Here is a 16,919-nt window from a genome sequence, read left to right on the forward strand (position 1 = left end):
AGGATAAGGAAAGAAAAGCAGGCGGCCGGGAGGGGTCAGCACCGCGGCCCCGTCAGCACCACGGACAGCGGCGCGCCCCGACGGCGCGGCCCGGCCCGGCTCGGCCCCGGGCGGCTCTCCAGAGCGTCCTGCCCCGGGGGGGGTCCCCTGTGTCCCCTTGTCCCCTGCCTCGCCCCCCCCGGAAAGGTGCTGCTGCTGTGGGCTTGGTCCCTCCGGAAGGGCAAATGGTCACCTTGAGACTGCACTTCCCGTGGAGGTGTGGGAATTGTTTAAACCCCCCCATCTTTTTTTTTAATTTTCCTTTTTTTTTTCTTCTTTTTTCTTTTTTTTCCTTTTCTTTTTCTTTTTCTTTTTCTTTTTCTTTTTCTTTTTCTTTTTCTTTTTCTTTTTCTTTTTCTTTTTCTTTTTCTTTTTCTTTTTCTTTTTTTTTTCTTTTTTCTGTTTCTTTTTCTCTTTCTCTTTTTCTCTTTCTCTCCTTTTCTTTTTCATTTTCTGTTTCTTCTTTTCCCCAGTCCTCTCTCTGGCCACAAGATATTATAGGGCCACACGACGAACTCTGCAACTGACACTGCTGTATCCTTCCCTATTATGCAGCAGTGTCTGAATATTAATAAAGCCTATTTTTCAAAACGGATTTAGCATTCGTACGCAAGGATAGAGGGGGGATGTATTACTTTTTTTTTCAATCGAAACTTAGAAGGTACCCTAAAACTCAGTTGCGCACAAAGTAATCATACCTGCAGGTATTTCTACAGGCAACTGCGGAACCTTGATTCAGACAAGTATAATACCTGAAACAAGCTGTTTATTTACCAAAATTACTGTATCTTTGCTTGTTTCCTATTGTGACTGGGCAAGAGGCAGGTTTGTGCTGCACCACAGCTTAGACAGCTTTTTTTTTTTTTTTTTTTTGAGGATTTGTATTTCCAATGATGTGTAATGCACATTTAATTGTAAAATAATAAGACTGTGTCGACTGCCAGTCAATTGCTTCCATAGACTTCTTTTGTGCTTGGATCAAACGCTTGCACAACAGAGAAAGTGACAGCATCATGGCACAGTGACAAAGCTGTAGTTTGCACCGAAAGACGACCGAGGCCCAGAGAGACACTGCAGCTACAGAAACAGCTGTCTTATCAGCACACTGCAGGGATGGAGATGGCTCAAGAGGTCCTCAGCAGATAATCACTTGAATAGGTTTGCAATGCGCCAAACTTCACGCTTGATAAGACCAGCCCAGTGCAGAGAGCAGCAGAGATCCAGCTGCATTCTATTGTATCTATGCTGTAAATTAAGAAATTGAAATTCAGGTGGCACAGCCAGCATGCTGCTGATAATCCACTGAAGTAAACTGTCATTAGGATGTTTTCAGCAAAGAGAAATAGGTTTCTCTTACTGGGTACTGCTTTAATAAAAACACCTTAACACCCCCATCCCTAATTGCTGTCCTAGCAGTACCTGAGCTGGGGTGGGTTCCTCATCTGTTTCACGGTTGTGACAAGTCTGTGACTCACAGAACAAACTGTCCAGAGGATAAAAAACTTCCACGCTGAAACTGGAGTAGTTATTTTCAACTCCCCATTTCCTCTGCAGGAGAAGGAACTGCACTGTGATTTTTAATAAACAGTCAAGCTCACATTAAAGCACATAAGCTTGATTCTGTAAAAGGCAATAAAAGCGTGTGTTTTTGAGCACAGCTAATCAACAGCAGAAACTCATTGCTGATGTGAAAAGGATACATAATGACCTTTAGACTTATTTGCTTGACAAAATGTAAGCTAAAGTGCATGCTGAGACATTTTATAGGAGCAGAAAATCTGGTTTCAAACTGTGTGTTTTGATTGACTAACGGCAGCAAATTAGAATACTGTAGCTCCACCTTGATTCGGCAGAAATACTTATTTTAGACTGAGTTTAGTTTACCTTTGATCTGTTTTTCTGAAGAAAGCTTTGTGGAAAATGCAATTTAAAGGAACGTAGATCGAGTATGTAACCTGAGGTCAGCCAGCACTATTTTGTAAAGGAAGGATAGCTACATTCACTTTACTCTGTGACTGATTCCTGAAGAGCTGGAGTAACCATATGGGTTTATAAGCCATTATGTTATCTAATTTTGGCCATTAGGGCTAACTATCCATCTTCTTTGGATAATAATATAAGACAAGGTAAGCTTTATTTCTTAACAAAAGACAAGTTGCTGGGTACTTATGCCAAGAGGAACTTGAAACCTCAACAGAAACATTAAGGCTCATCACTCTGACTTGTTAAATGGAGGGCAAAGAGGTGAGACCAGCTCTATCCTCCTGATAATCTAACCACATACATTTGGCCTTAGCTTGTCAATTAAACGTCTGACACAGGGAGCTATCAAGGAAGAAGAGGAAGAGGAGTAATAAAGACCCAGGAGATGACTCATTTCTTTCATGTTTTAAGATCGAAAGCTTTCCCAGAGTCAAGGGGAAAGGCAGAACCCAGGCAGGGTGGGAAGAGAGGTGTTTTTGGCACTTGTAGTTTGCTGGTAACACTTCTTCGCTTGTCCCTAAAATTCAGGGGCCTTTATAACAGTGTGGCAGAGATCAAAACTGCAAGATGACTGAGAGAAAGCAGAAGGCAGGTACGGCCAAGGTCAAACTCATACAGTGGCTTGGGTGGACTCTGCAGTTTTAACATATGCCAGTTAGTGTCTGTTGCAAAAACTGAAAACACTTTTTTTTTTTTTTTAGTTCTTCAGATGCATTTCAGTACTTCACAAGTAGGTAAGTGCTTTAATGAAGGTGACAATTCAGAGAGAGAACTCAACTACAATTTCTCCTTGCTGCTGCTAATTTTTGGGATCATGTATCCAGGGCCTGAAACCATCCCCCTGTCTGTGAAGTGCTGTGTAGACACAAGGAGAAATAAACCTCATGTAAAAGAGACAATCAAAAGCAAAAATGTAATCAATATTTTTAATGTTGTTTGTTATTCAAAAATAACAAGTTTTTTTAAGTTCTCCAGTGAATCACCTGAAACGCTGTCAATTCAGTTAGATTAGACTTCCACCATAACAACAAGTTTCTCCAGGAAACAGATGTACGGTTATAAAGTTACTACAATTAGTATATCCTGTCATGGTATTAAAGTTACAGGAATATTGACTTAAAAGACAGGTTTTACTTTTTCAGAAGCATGTATTTGTTTTCATTTGTCGAGGGAAGAGCACATATTACACAAATACAGCTTTTTTAGTCTGCCACCATATTTCCTGCTGACAGCATAGTGGAGTAAAGTAGAGGCTGTTGCTGCCATTATTTTATTGAAAAAGTCCCCATAAATGGGGACAACATGGCATCAGATCATGTTCAGATAACCTGATTGCATGGACAGAAGATAGTTTTTTTTTTTTTTTTCTTTGTAGAGCAATTCTTAAATACATTCCTCATAATTTAAAATATCAGCTTGATTTTTTTTTCCAAGTTAAGATAATAAAAAAACAGCTGGCAATTATATTTCAGCAGAGCTGCACACCGTGTTCTGTTCTAGCATGTATGGGTAAAGGTTTTGAAGGTGTATGAAAGTAGCATATTTTTCTCCTCCTCCAAACAGAGTTCATCTTTTTTTAACACACACCTACTCTAATGGCTGAGTGGTGAGGAGTGGATGAGTAGCTACACATGCTGGAGAAAGGATATTAAAAATACTTTTTCTTAGCATTATGTTAAAGGTCTCCTTTTCCAAATATACTTCTTCCTGCCTGTAGCATAATTTCACCCAGTTCATTACATTTCTATTTTATATAATATATACATATAAATTATATAGATATTTTTTATATATTATATATATATTATGATCAGTTTATCAGGCAGTGGCTGAATAGTCAAAGAACTAGGCTTTACTGATTACTCATTGCAAATATTAACTATGAAGATATAATCTCACTTTCAAAAAGCATTTCCCTTATCTTACTTACACTGATTATCAAGATTTTACTTCTAAGGATCAGGCTGAAAATAGTCTAAATAACCATTATTTCTTCTCTTTAATGTCACAGTTACTCACTTGTGGATGACTTAATTGTTTTTCACTGGTGCTGGCCTAGTTTTCTTTTCTTAAAATGCTGGAGGTTTTGTTTCTTCTGCTTATACAACTCAGTTTCTCGCATCAGAAGTACTACGCACAGCTCTCTGATACTTTGATTCTGCTGGAGATGAGTCATCAGCAGAAACCAGATCGTAAATGATCATGTAGCTGAAAATTTCTAAAAGGTTATTTCAACTAACAGTAATGTACAGAGCTGTAATATGATTTATTGGAATAAAATATGTGATAAAATTACAGCCAATTATTCTGATGATGACATGGATATTTACTCATTGCTGAAAATTCTTCCGTATATCTGCTCATTAGCTAATATATATATACACACTTCAGAATGGATCCAAAAGTACTATATTGTTTCCTTTCCTAAATGCAGATTCAGGAAAAAGTACATCACTCAGATGTATTTCAACATGCCAAAACACAGTGCTTATTAATTCAAAAGAAGCCCCTAAAATTATAGCAGTAAGAAAGAATAAACTCAGATCTGCCAGGAACAAATTGTCAGGCAAAACCTATTTGCTCCTACAAGCATGGCATATTGCATAAGGCAGAGAAGTAGTACATGTTGATTTGTAAAAATTTTGTGTTGCCAACCTCCACTACATTCTCATGGGATAATGAGGAAAGATAGTGTTAATTAAACTACAATAAAAAGCAGTATAGAGAAGTATTATCTGGAAGATACTTAGTTGTAGTTCATTGACAAAATGAACAGGCATATCAAATAAGTTTTTACTGGAGTGTATCTTTTTAAGGCAAAGCTAGTATTTCTGTCCATGTTTTGGAAGATGAAACACATTGCTTGCATATGAAAATGGTGGACTGCAGGAGGCAGAAGGGTTATAAACATTTGGCAGGTAAGTGCTGAATATAAAATGCTCTTTTCAAAACTGAGAGATTTAGTCTCAAGATAAAGCCAAGCAAGTGACTGTGATTTTTAGGAAACATCATAATCAATATGAAAATAATACAAAAAAGAGAATAACATCAGTACTGAAGAAGAGGATGCATGATACTACCCTACCACACTGAAAGAGTCAAAGTAATGTACTGCTGAAACAAAAAAAAAAAAAAAAAAAAAGAGAGATTTCACTCTGAGAGTGTGAACTGAGAAGACATGTTTAAGGAAGTTGTAGACGGACCTCAAAATGGTGTTTAAAAGTAAAGATTTTATAAAACATAACCTATGAAGACATTTTAGGAGCGACTTTTTTTACAGATAGAAATAATGGCAAAGGATATATGAATTTTTTGGGGGGAGTTTCACAATTGGCAGGTTACGATCAAAGAGTCTTACTGTATAACATGACTTGTAAAAAAAAAAAAAAGAGGGAAATGTCTTAATCCACAACACATAAACAACATAAACTCCAGATTAACAACTGGGAAACATTTTGTAAGGGCAGTTAAGTGCTGGACCATGTTGCTTCAGCACATTTCTGAGGTTCAAAGTTCCTCAGAGAGCTAGGACAGAAGCTCCTGAAGCTCCTTAGGGGTCTATACCATTCTCCATCACCAAAATTACTGGATTTATAAATGGCACTTTTTTTTTTCTTAATAGGCTGAGAAAAAAAGCTGTAAAGTACTAAACAAATTCTCTACACAATTATCTTCTTTGTCAAGCACTGAAACTAAACAAATACAAGTCCAATGAAAAAAGCTATTTGCATTCTAACATTTCTTCAAGATGAATTCAAAGACTCATTTTTATTTGATCTCCTGCACTTCTATCTTCAAAGTGCCTTACAGTATTCAACAGTTGATTTTTAATGATTTCTTGGTCCAAACTTGAGACGTGCCTACTAGCTGCAGACTATCTGCATTCTGAAATTTCATGCACCTTTTCATAACTCCCATTTGGCACTTAGAAGTTGTGACATATTAACTTACTAATGAAAACTTTAGAGTTGAAACTACTGGATCAGTAGCATAAATGTACACGTCTATGCAATTCAGTGTCTATGAGAAGGAAAAAAATTGCATTTTAGATGGCATGGATTCAATTCTAATGGTCTAGAAATAGGTCCTAATGATGGAAATGGGTTTTCTGCAGAACTGTCTTCATAGTGCGGAACCTCTACTCAGTTTTCTTCCCAAACGTTTCCACATTCATGGATGGGTCATTTGCTACATCCTTCACATGAAATATGAGATACATTATGAGACCTAAAGCTGATGTAAGTCATGTGATATTTAACACAAATCAGAAAGTGAATTCACATCATGTCTCAAGTAGATGTAAAATATCTTTCTTGATACTCAAATCTGTGTTCCATCCCTAAGAACTGCCTGTCTCACGTTACCATTAACCATATAGAGCCTGTGTTGACAGCAAATAAAGAGATAGAATTAGCCTTACAGGATGACTGGATAGTGCCTTTTAGATTCTGAAAGCATGTTCTTCCCCTCTTCCCTCATGAGATGAGATCCACATTTCCAATGTTCATGAAAGAAGATGAAAGCAAGAAAAATACCTAAGGCACAATTACTAAAAATCCTGTAAAAAGGCTTATTTCATATTTCCATCCACAGCCCTTTTCCTCTTTTTATTCTACTTCACAAATCTCGAAATTGACAAGATCTATACTAGAAGTATTTATTCCAGCTGGCACTTCATCAGTGCTCCGAGCTGCTGCAGTAAGACAAAAGATAAATACTAGGTTACTCTGCAAATAATTATTTAATATTTCTTGGCCAAACTTCCTCCTTAATCCTTGTAAAATATCCCTATTCCTGTCATGGAACATTCAGAACAAGAGTATAATAATTAATTGTGAAAGTTATATCCATTCTCTGACTTTTCACCACACAGATATGTGATACCTATTTGCCTTCAGATCGGATCTTGTTAGTTCTCCCAGTTTTTCTTTTATGTATTCAAATTCCTCTTTTACTTTAGCATGTTCAAACAGGATAATACTTTGCTGGATTCTCCTATTTTGACTTGGTGGCTTAGATCTGAAAAACCTACTATGCAACAGCTATGCAAATGAGCATTTTGTGTCACGCAAATGCATTGTGTAATGTGATGTTCCACAGCCACTTGTTCTGCAGCATTTCCTATTTGGAATAATTGGGTTTTCCATGTTTGACATGGAAGAATAACAAAGAGAGGTGAACTATTTTTAGCTTGTACTTGTGCAGAATCACCAGAGCTTTAATATAGTGTGCATCTTAAGTAGATCAATATTTAAAGGCATATTTGGATGAAGCAGGTTTATTAGCAATGAGTGAAGAAGACATTTTAGCCTGAAGTTATTTCAGTTGAGAGAGACTTAACCTGAGAGAGAAATCAGCAAGAAATAAGAGACTGAGTATTTAAGGAGGAAAATAACAAATTTAAAAAAATAAAAATAAAAGAGCTGTTACCTAGTTAAGCTTGGGGTGGGAGAGATTTACACTGGAGAGGTGGAGAAGTGTAGGCTGAATTCAGATCTTTTGCATTCCTCAGAACTGATTTTTTTCCTGGGAACTTCATCCTCAGGCTAATAAAGAGTGAGAGGAAGCTCAGCATTTCTTCCATTTCCAGAGCACATGAGAATAGTTGACCAAGTTCTACTTTTTGGAGATGTAGTCTAACATCTCTAATCAGTCCACAGGGTTATGTCATTCCTGGTTCTTGACAATACTGAAAGAAGGAGTTTTTTTGTTTTGTTTTGTTTTAATAACACAGCTTTGGTTAGTCTTTACATCATTGCTGCTTCTCTTGACTTTCCCTCAGATCTATTCCACCCCCTAACTCCACTCTGTAAAGTGCTGTTTCAACCATATCTAAGTATTATCTTGAGTAGCCAAAATGCCTTGAACAGAAATAAGAGAGAACTTCATGATTTTATTATTTTCTATTTATCCTTAATAATAAATATACAAATCCAGAAAATGTTTGCATAGTACAAAGGAGGGGACAGAATGTTTTATTTATTGTTTGCCTCTAAGTTTTGTACTGTTGCTGTGGAAAAAGACTTTTGTCATTTCTATTTGGATAATGCTTAGGAGTAGTGTTGTATAGTCATCGCAATGCTAAAACATCAGCTCATATTTAACTCTCCTTGTTAAGGTAATCTCACAGAGATCAATGGAAATATTTACAGCGTGCTAAGTCAAATGTGCAGAACACTTCTCATCTCTTTAACTGCCAAGAATTTGTATCACTTAAGTCTATGCATGTATCATTTCGCAGGAAATGATTTTTGTACTGTATGTAGGAGCTGTTCTCAAATTGAATAGCAATGTACACCAAAAACTCCACCTCCTTCATTTTGTAGTTTCAATGTGATATATGAGAAATAAAATATTGCTGTTGTTTGTAGGACCTGTTTTAGTAATCATAAGTCAAATGCCTTAATGTAAATTGTAATAAAGACTTTTTTTTTTTTGAGTTATTTGGGTAGCAACAGACATTTTCATGAATTATTCTGACATTTTGTACCATGAAACATCTCTTTTTATTCTTACTTTTCTTACTCTAGATTTCAGAGGAAAGAAAAATCTTTCTCAGTGTTATATTGTTTAATTCCTATTGTGCTGGTATTTTTCAGTTAAGCCTTTTGTTTTTTCTTGCAATGGTTTTATTACCATTATTTATACTAGACTTGCATTTTACATGTTTTCATTTTCCTTTTTTTGATAACTTACACAACTTTGACAAAAAAAAAAAAAGACTTGAGAATAGAGATACTGTGTTTTCTAAAGCATCCCTTCTCAACAACATATCAAATCTGTTTATACGCATAATTGTAAGCACTGAAGCATCATCTTCCTCATTTTTTATAACACTTTTATGTATTACGTAAAAATGGTTAATTTATTAGTGTTTACTAGTTCTGTAAGAATGTTTTCTAACCCTGCAAATTGCAGTTCTAAATTAAACAAGGCAATCACACAGATGCAGAAAATGTAGAGTTAAGGTCAGGTATCTAACATAAATAAAACAAAACCTGTAGACTAATAAAAAGGAACCCAAAACTATATTTGTTTTCCATTTTAATGAAGTACTCCTAATATAGTAAATTATGTTTTGCAATTCATTACTAAACATTCTACTTTTGCACAATTTTCTTTTAATAGTAATTTTGCTCATGTCTTCTACACCTTCCACACTAATTTGGCTTAAGATGTTTATTCTGAATGGTAATGTAACAAGAACATAACGTAAGCAAGTGATTACAGAAGCTGCATAAATACTCTTTCAGCTGTAGAATCCACAAATACTTTGTGGCTAAAGGTATATAGCATGGCTAGTTTGCAATGAGGACTATAAAGCACCATTTGCAGAGTCTACAAAGACTTTGATTTAAAAGTGATATGGCAGAATGCACATCATTATGCCATAAACTCAACAGTGCAGAAACACATCTTGAATAGTTTAGGCAGCAGGTATGTTTTTTAGGCAGCTGCCTGAAAAAGATAATATGCTTAGAACCAAATATAGCAGTCTGTTTAATAAACCATTTATAAAAAGAATTAATAATAATAAAAAATCTCTTTCTACTGCCTGCTTTCCTAAAGCCACCTCCTGTTGCCTTCCTTGTTAAGTGTATGACATTTTCCAGATACAAATTTGCATTCCCAGAAATGGAAAAAAAAAAGAGTCCTAAATACACTTAGGAGTTGATTTAGTACACATTCATATCAGATGAGAGAGGATGGAAAGCAAAGAAAAGTGAAATAAGACTTAGAGACAGGAGTCACATCTCAGGATTTCCTGACCCCTGTCGCTCTGGATAGAGCTCTGATTTTTCCAGCAGAAGGGACACGATCAATCTTTCCTTGGTAATGAATGAAAAGGAGGCGATAGCTCTGACAAACTAGTACATTAGCTGCTCTTATCATCAGCCACCTATTCTTTACTCGCCCTACAGATTAGGCTGATCTCAGCACTGCAATTCTTCTTTCTGCAAGCGGTTCCATTGTCCGTGACCAGAAGGGTGCTGCAGAGTCACTTCTGCGTCGGTGGGGCTGGGGAAGGAGGAAAGCGCGGTGCGGTGCAGGCAAAAGTGAGGAACGTGTCTTGAAATGAGAGAAATGAAGAAGAAGGTGGACGCAGTATCAGGCCTTTGAAGGAAGCAAATGATGTTCTTATCAAAACAGAGTTTTCAAAAGGAAAAGCACTCCTGCTACCATGCAGTCATATGGCTACTGCAAAACCTGATGCAGCTCTGCTTGTGATAGGGGCACCGTGACCCTTCCTCTTGGCGGGTGGGGGTGGGACCCAAATAGATTAGTACATGCTGGCTGGAGCCAAAACCAAGCAGGAAGTGCTCCTTGGAACTGAGCAAGGTGTGTTCCTGCTGCTGCCTTTGCTCTGGGATTTGCTTCTTGGTCTTCCTCTCCGCTGAGCCTACTGCTGGTGACTACAGGGCCTCAGAGGTCTGCAGGAGAGTGCCCAATTCCCCAGGTTGTGCCCACAGCACTGCAGCTGGTGGATGTCTCTGTTCCGTCCTCTCTGTTTGAAGCAGATTTTTTAATTAATATGTTTATTTTTCCTCCAGTCTGTAGGCAATTTTCTTCTCTGTTTGCAGAGCAAAGGTCAAAATTTGGTGACATTCTATACAAGCTAGAAAGACATGAGTTGACTGAAGTTTTACTTCTATGATTGATGGAGGGGCTTCTGATGGTTGGCCAAGTTTAACCTCTGCTCTCTTATAGGTATTTAAATTTAAGAAACGGAAATCCACACTAATCTCTTTGGGAATTGCTACTTTTTTGTTGTTGTTATTGTTGTTTTGTTTTGTTCTGTTTTCCTGGACATCTACTTGGCATAAACACAACACGCAGGAGACTGAAGCTGTGAAAGACTCTTGCATTCTTGGATGAAAGAACCAGCTTTTCAGACAGCTGCTGCAGTCTGTCTTTGAAGAAGAAACTGTTGATGGTACCTTTGGTACCTTTTTTTTTTTTTTTTTTACAGGTTCCCTTGAGTGGTAAGCTGTGATTTATGCTAAAACACTGCACTGATTGCCAGCGTAAAGCAAGCCATGGAGGACAAATGGCTACACATATGGTCAGACTTCTTCCAGTAAACTGCAAGAGCCTTACTTCAGAGAACAGGTAGAAATAAAACTATTTACATTTTCAAGATAAGGAAAACATTAGAAGACTTGCAGAAATTTGAACGTGTGACTTTTTAAACTAATCAGATGAACTAGATAACTGGTTGCGTATTTCTAGGTGTTGGGAAACCTCTGTTCCCTGTTACTGCTGCTTATATCAGTGATCATAAATTGCCAGTTATAGCAACATCTCGGTGCAACTCTCAGGGACCTGTTTCTCTCTGACACTTAAATTCACTGCAAAATTTCTCTGTTAATGTTGTTAAAATGGAATTAAACTGAATGACTGAAACTTATGACTGAAACAAATTCTGAAAAAACCTTCTGGTTATCCCAGCTCATTCCAAACTAGGTCTGACAGATACGAGGAGTGAATCCATGATCAAAACATATACCATATGCCTATTTATTGTCTTTAGTCTCTGCCCACGTGTCAGCTCTAACCTCCTTTCCTCCTCTCATGTGTCTGCACTCACTGATTTCTTGTTTCTTGCAGAGTCCAGACAAGCACATGCCTTGTAACACTGCTGTCAGCCTACTTTATGTTTTGTCCTCCAGAAGTGGTCCCAGCCACTCTTCAGAGTCCCCACTATCTTCTGCAATCTCTGGCCTCTGGCACTGTATTTCAAGCTGACACGAGGGGTCTGGTCTCCCAGTTGGCAACCCTATTATAGTACTGGCTTGTTTCGGTGTTTGAAAGGAAAAAGGCTCCCTGCTTTAACACCTCCTGTTATCTCAGTAAACTGATGTTTAAATAACTGAACTGGCTTCAATGAACTGTAGTTGCCATTTTCCTGCTTCTTAGTGAGATCAAATGGAGATAATTATGAAGTGGATGAGCAGGTTTAATGAAAGCCAGTTTCTTTTGGTATATTCCTGAAGCAGCAATCATCATCTGTTTGGCTTTTGAAGAGCAACAATTATAATCACTTAAAATCCCAAGGGGAACAAAAATAGAACTTAGATTAGCATATAAAATATACAGCTGGATTGGGCAAGCCTATAAAAAATCTGGGAAAATCATTCTAATTTGAAAGCTATTCAAAATCACAAGCAAAATGAGTTCAAGAGTATTTTATATGTTTCTTTCCTTTTTTCCCTTTTTGAAAGTAGTAACATAAAAACATTTACAGGATTTTCCTAAAACATGGAAATGAAAAACCGGTGCCAAGAAAACGACAAGAATAAGATTCAGTAGAAATAGGCTAAAGTGTATTTTCAAAATAACAGACAAATTTAGGTATTGTAGCACCATCTTTAATAGGTATTAATCTCTGAAAGCTCTGAGATAAATGTATTGCAAAGCCATGTGCTATACTCCAGAGATGAAAAATAAAATATTGCTGAGACAGTTAGCTGCCCATTTCAGCTTTATCAGACAACTGAATAATGATAACGCTTAAAGGAAACTAACAACAGCAGACAAGTAGTAAACTGTGACACGCTCACTGTGTAGCATAAAAAAATCAAGCTTTCAGTGACCATTTTGAATGGTCATTTTTATAGTTTTTATACAGAATTTCAGTACAGAAAATTGTTTTCCTTACTCTGCATTGTCCACATTTCTGTTATTTACTAATTCAAGCTTCTGCAAATAAATCATCATTTCAATAAGCTTGGAACCCAAAGGTGGAATTTATTTTTTAATACAATTGAATATGAAGAATTTTTAGTAATTTTGACTTGAAATGCTAAGACAACTTATCTCAGTTAACGTTATAAAAAGACAGCGTGCAGCTGCAGGAATGGGATTCCAAAAAAAGAACTTCTTTTAAAAAATCTTTGTGGACAAGAAGATGAAGGATTTGGATTGAGTACTATTTATAACACCAAAAAAGTGCATGCATATATTCTCAGTCTATCAAATATCTCCTAAAAATACACCATCCTATAAACTCTAGTTTATACACTAGTGTCTGATTTTCATGCCTAAGATTCTCTAGTATGAAACACAGAGTTTGCTTTTAGCTCAAAGGTACTATGTGCTTTGAGGTTTTGATGCCAAAACGAAGGAGGTCTTGAGGGCGCAACTGTTATTTCCATAGCGAGACCTCTAAAATTGTAATTTAAAAACAACAACAACAACAAAAACACAAAAATAAAGACTGGGGGATTCAGATTCTACTATACTGTGCCTAACAATATCTAAAGATGGCCTGTAAAACTCCTGAATAAATTTATTTTTCTGTATTATTTAGTCCTGTGATGAGCTGAACATCAAACAAATGTGTGCAATTCCCCACTTCTCTGCTGCAATTTTCCCTTTTCTCCCTTTAATTATCCATCTCAATTTAAGTATGTTTTATTGTTTCACTACTCTCAAATAGATACCTGAGTTGATACGTGTTACTTGATTGAGTAAGCATCCCTTCAGAAGACTGAACTTTCCTGAATAGTGTGTTAAAGCCAAAAATTACAGCACATTTATTCATCCTCCCTTGTTTTAAGGTAACACCAGAAAAGGCCCAGCAGGTCTTTTTGACTGTCTTCCTGAGCCATCTGTTTCATATTCTGCATGCTCGCATGCTCTGAACAACATAGGGCATGATGGGATGTAAAACCCCACCAGAGCACTTTCAGTTTAATGTGGATTCAAACGGCCACTTATTTTTAAACAAATCATAACCAAAAGTGGGACACTACTCAGGGAATTAGTTTTGTTCTTGTTTCTTTTTTTCTTCCCTGAAGATTGGCCTTGTATTTGTTGTTTTTGTTATTATTATGACCCAGTCTTTCTCTCTTTGCCCTTGTTTTTGCTTTTATTTTTTTGTTGTTTTAAATGTGGGTTTTTTTTTTTTTGATACATGTATTCAAAAATTTTACAACATCTGTATTTAGTATCCCAGCCTGCATTAATGAAAATGTTGAAACTAGAAAGACAAAATGAATTCAAAGGGCATTAAGATCTTCATATAGCTCAGAAGAATCAAAACCTTGACTTACTGGCTAAAACTAAGCAACCTGTATGCCCAGGACCTCAGTGCCCACTCCTGCCACTCTGTTTGTAAATTATTGCTTTTGCAGATTGTCTGAATGGTCAGTAGGGCTACGGAAATAAGAAAATGTGAAGCCAGGCCCAGAGGGACTGACCAGACCATGCTGAACATAGCAGCTAGGACACAATGTAGAGAAATTAGTCACTGAAACACTTTATTCACATTAAATTGTGATGTTGGAGGGGGGAAAAAAGTGCTTGGTATTGGAGTATCTTTAGATTAGTCTTTATACTGAGGGCGTATGTGACATACCAACCTCCTTAATGACATTAACTATTTGGACTTTATACTAAAAACCCAAATATACTCCTAGAAGAGTGACAGTTTTGCACTTCTGTGGCCGCAGAAGACTATGTAGATTTCATTTCTGGAAAAGAAATGAGCATTAACTCCCAGACTGAATGCAAGCATCAACTGAACAGGTGAAGGGAGCCTTCCCCTCATAACCTTGAGAAAAGCCAGGGACCAACACCACAACAACAAACTGAGCAATACCTTGCGCAGTGCATTTTACAACAACAGCTTGTCTAGGCATAAAACCTACTTACTGTCTGCTGAATAATGCCGTGGTCATGTTAACCCCAATTTTCATACCCGTAATTTCTAACGAATGCAGCACTATTTCTGCTAAGGTCTGACATTTTTATCACTGGGTTGGCAAACAACATTCAGGGCAAGCAACACAACTTGTAATGCCAACTTTCAAGAAAAGCACAGCTTACGTGAATGGCACTCTCCACTGCCTAAGTGGTTCAGTTTCAATATAAATTCTTCTTAACAGGTACATTTTCTTCTATGGGGAGAGGACTCTGAATATGTGAAATTTGAATTACTGATCTTGGTATCACCAACATATATAAAAGTGAATGCTTGTTTTAAGCATTCAGGTTTTAAAAGACCTCTTAGTAACTTAAAAGGCAAGTCCTAAATTACACATTTTGGTATACCTTGCATTTCAATGAGCCTTAAAGAAATTTAACTCAAAGAGCTAAGCAAAATCACAAATGTTTAGTTCTCTGTAATGAATATGAAGCAAGTATATTTGTGCAAGTATACCTGTCAGTACTCTTATAAATATGGAGCTGAAGCATATTCAGGCACTTACTTTTGTTGGAAACATCAAAAGTATATGCACTTCTCTCAAAGCATTTCGAAACTTTTGTTAACTTCAGAGGCATGCTTGATTATCTGGAGTATTTGAGTTGAGAGCTTTCCTGATATGAATTGGCTAAAATTCAAGTTAGGAATTTTAACTGGACTTAATATTTGTCCAAAAAGACACAGATAATTTCTAAACAAAGCAGTATAATTTTTTTTTTGTGTTTATTTCTCCAAATGTGAAACCTCAAAAAGTAAGTCTTAAGCATGCAATTAACTAAGCTTAAAATTTGTAAAGTGCTTCCTGAATTAGGCTCAGATACATTTTTAAATATTTCTCACCTTTCTAATTAATAGAGATCTGCATTACTTAAACATGGAAACTGTGCAACAACTGTGATCTTATTTTAAAATGACTTCTGTAAAGACAGGAAAAGAAGTCTCATTTTGATTCACAAAATTTTGAACTCTTTTCTGAGTAGAACAATGATTAGTGAACACTGGAAGTTGAACTAGTGAAGAGTTTGATATGAAATCATGCTTTGATTATATATGTTTATAAAACATAAACTTGAAAAGTATCACAAATCAATAGCTAATAAAGTCATACAAACACTTTGGCAGATAGGGAAGCATTTGAACTGTGTTTATTTGATTTGAGTATATTTTTGTATAATCATTTTATAGTACTAACACTTCAAACAGAAAACAAACAATTACATTAAGGTGCTAAAACAAGAGGTACTTGCGACTTTGTTTCATAAGTCATTCAGGGTGAAATGACTTCAATTACATTTTTCCTTTTAACAGACTAAATATCCCATGCCCTGTACATTTTTGGCACATGATATCCAGCAACTAGCATGGACCTGCACACCTTTTAGGGTGTTTTGTAAATACATAATCTCAAAGCATCATTTAGAAATTCCTGAGGAAGTATAAGAGGGTGTATGGTCCACAGGAAGCTGGAAACAAACAGGTTTCCTTTTGCTATAAATTATCAAGAATATCTTTACCATTTCATGCAGTCCTGATACTGCTGGTGTTGCCCTCTAATTTGGTTTCTCAACTTTTCATGCTAAGGCTGGATTTTGAAATAAGAAAGTTTAATATTCACATGGATGAGAATAATTTCAACTAATTTCCTACATGTGTGCTGTAAGATGTGTACATGGGTTTCCTGCCCCACTTCCTGTAACATCATGCAGAAGTCTCTGTGTACATTTTGCTCACAGTCACTGCTTTAGTTTTCAGTAACACTTCTATTAGAACATCCATCCGTACGTTCTTTGGCAAGGTAACACACACAATATATTTAAATGAGTACACAGAGGAGCACAAGGCTTTTCCTCTAGTATAATCTACCCAGATTATCAAATTAATATCCACTGTCAAGCAAGATAATTACATCAAATCTTGAATCCCCGAATCTTCCAATTTTATTGGTTGTCAAAACCTTTTATCTGCAGTTTGTGTTAAATTTGATTTTTGCATTCTTATATTATTATTATTATTATTGTTTATTATTTTCCTTCCTGTTTCTACCTATTTATTTACCTGTTTCTTTTTATTTCAATGATAGCAAAACATGCTCTTGGTTAACAAAAAATAAAAAATTATTATTTTGGGGGATGGAGAAAATGACATTTCCAAATACCAGTTCCCACCCCTTGCCCCGATCCCCCCTAAA

General features: G+C 36.4%; 1 protein-coding gene and 1 long non-coding RNA gene across 3 annotated transcripts in view; one reads left to right on the forward strand and one right to left on the reverse strand.

Moving 5' to 3' along the window:
* Positions 1-13,495, forward strand: part of LOC310889812 — a 14,256-nt gene extending 761 nt beyond the window's left edge. The window contains exons 2-3 of the long non-coding RNA XR_014576810.1: positions 2,724-2,756; positions 10,994-13,495. This is a non-coding gene — a long non-coding RNA (uncharacterized lncRNA). The remainder of the gene's footprint in view (positions 1-2,723; positions 2,757-10,993) is intronic.
* The window catches only part of ELAVL2 (ELAV like RNA binding protein 2), a 342,584-nt gene that overhangs the window by 97,887 nt on the left and 227,778 nt on the right, over positions 1-16,919 (reverse strand). The window lies entirely within an intron of this gene.

Source organism: Anser anser, assembly GCF_964211835.1.
Source record: "Anser anser genome assembly, chromosome: Z".
Lineage (NCBI taxonomy): Eukaryota > Metazoa > Chordata > Aves > Anseriformes > Anatidae > Anser > Anser anser.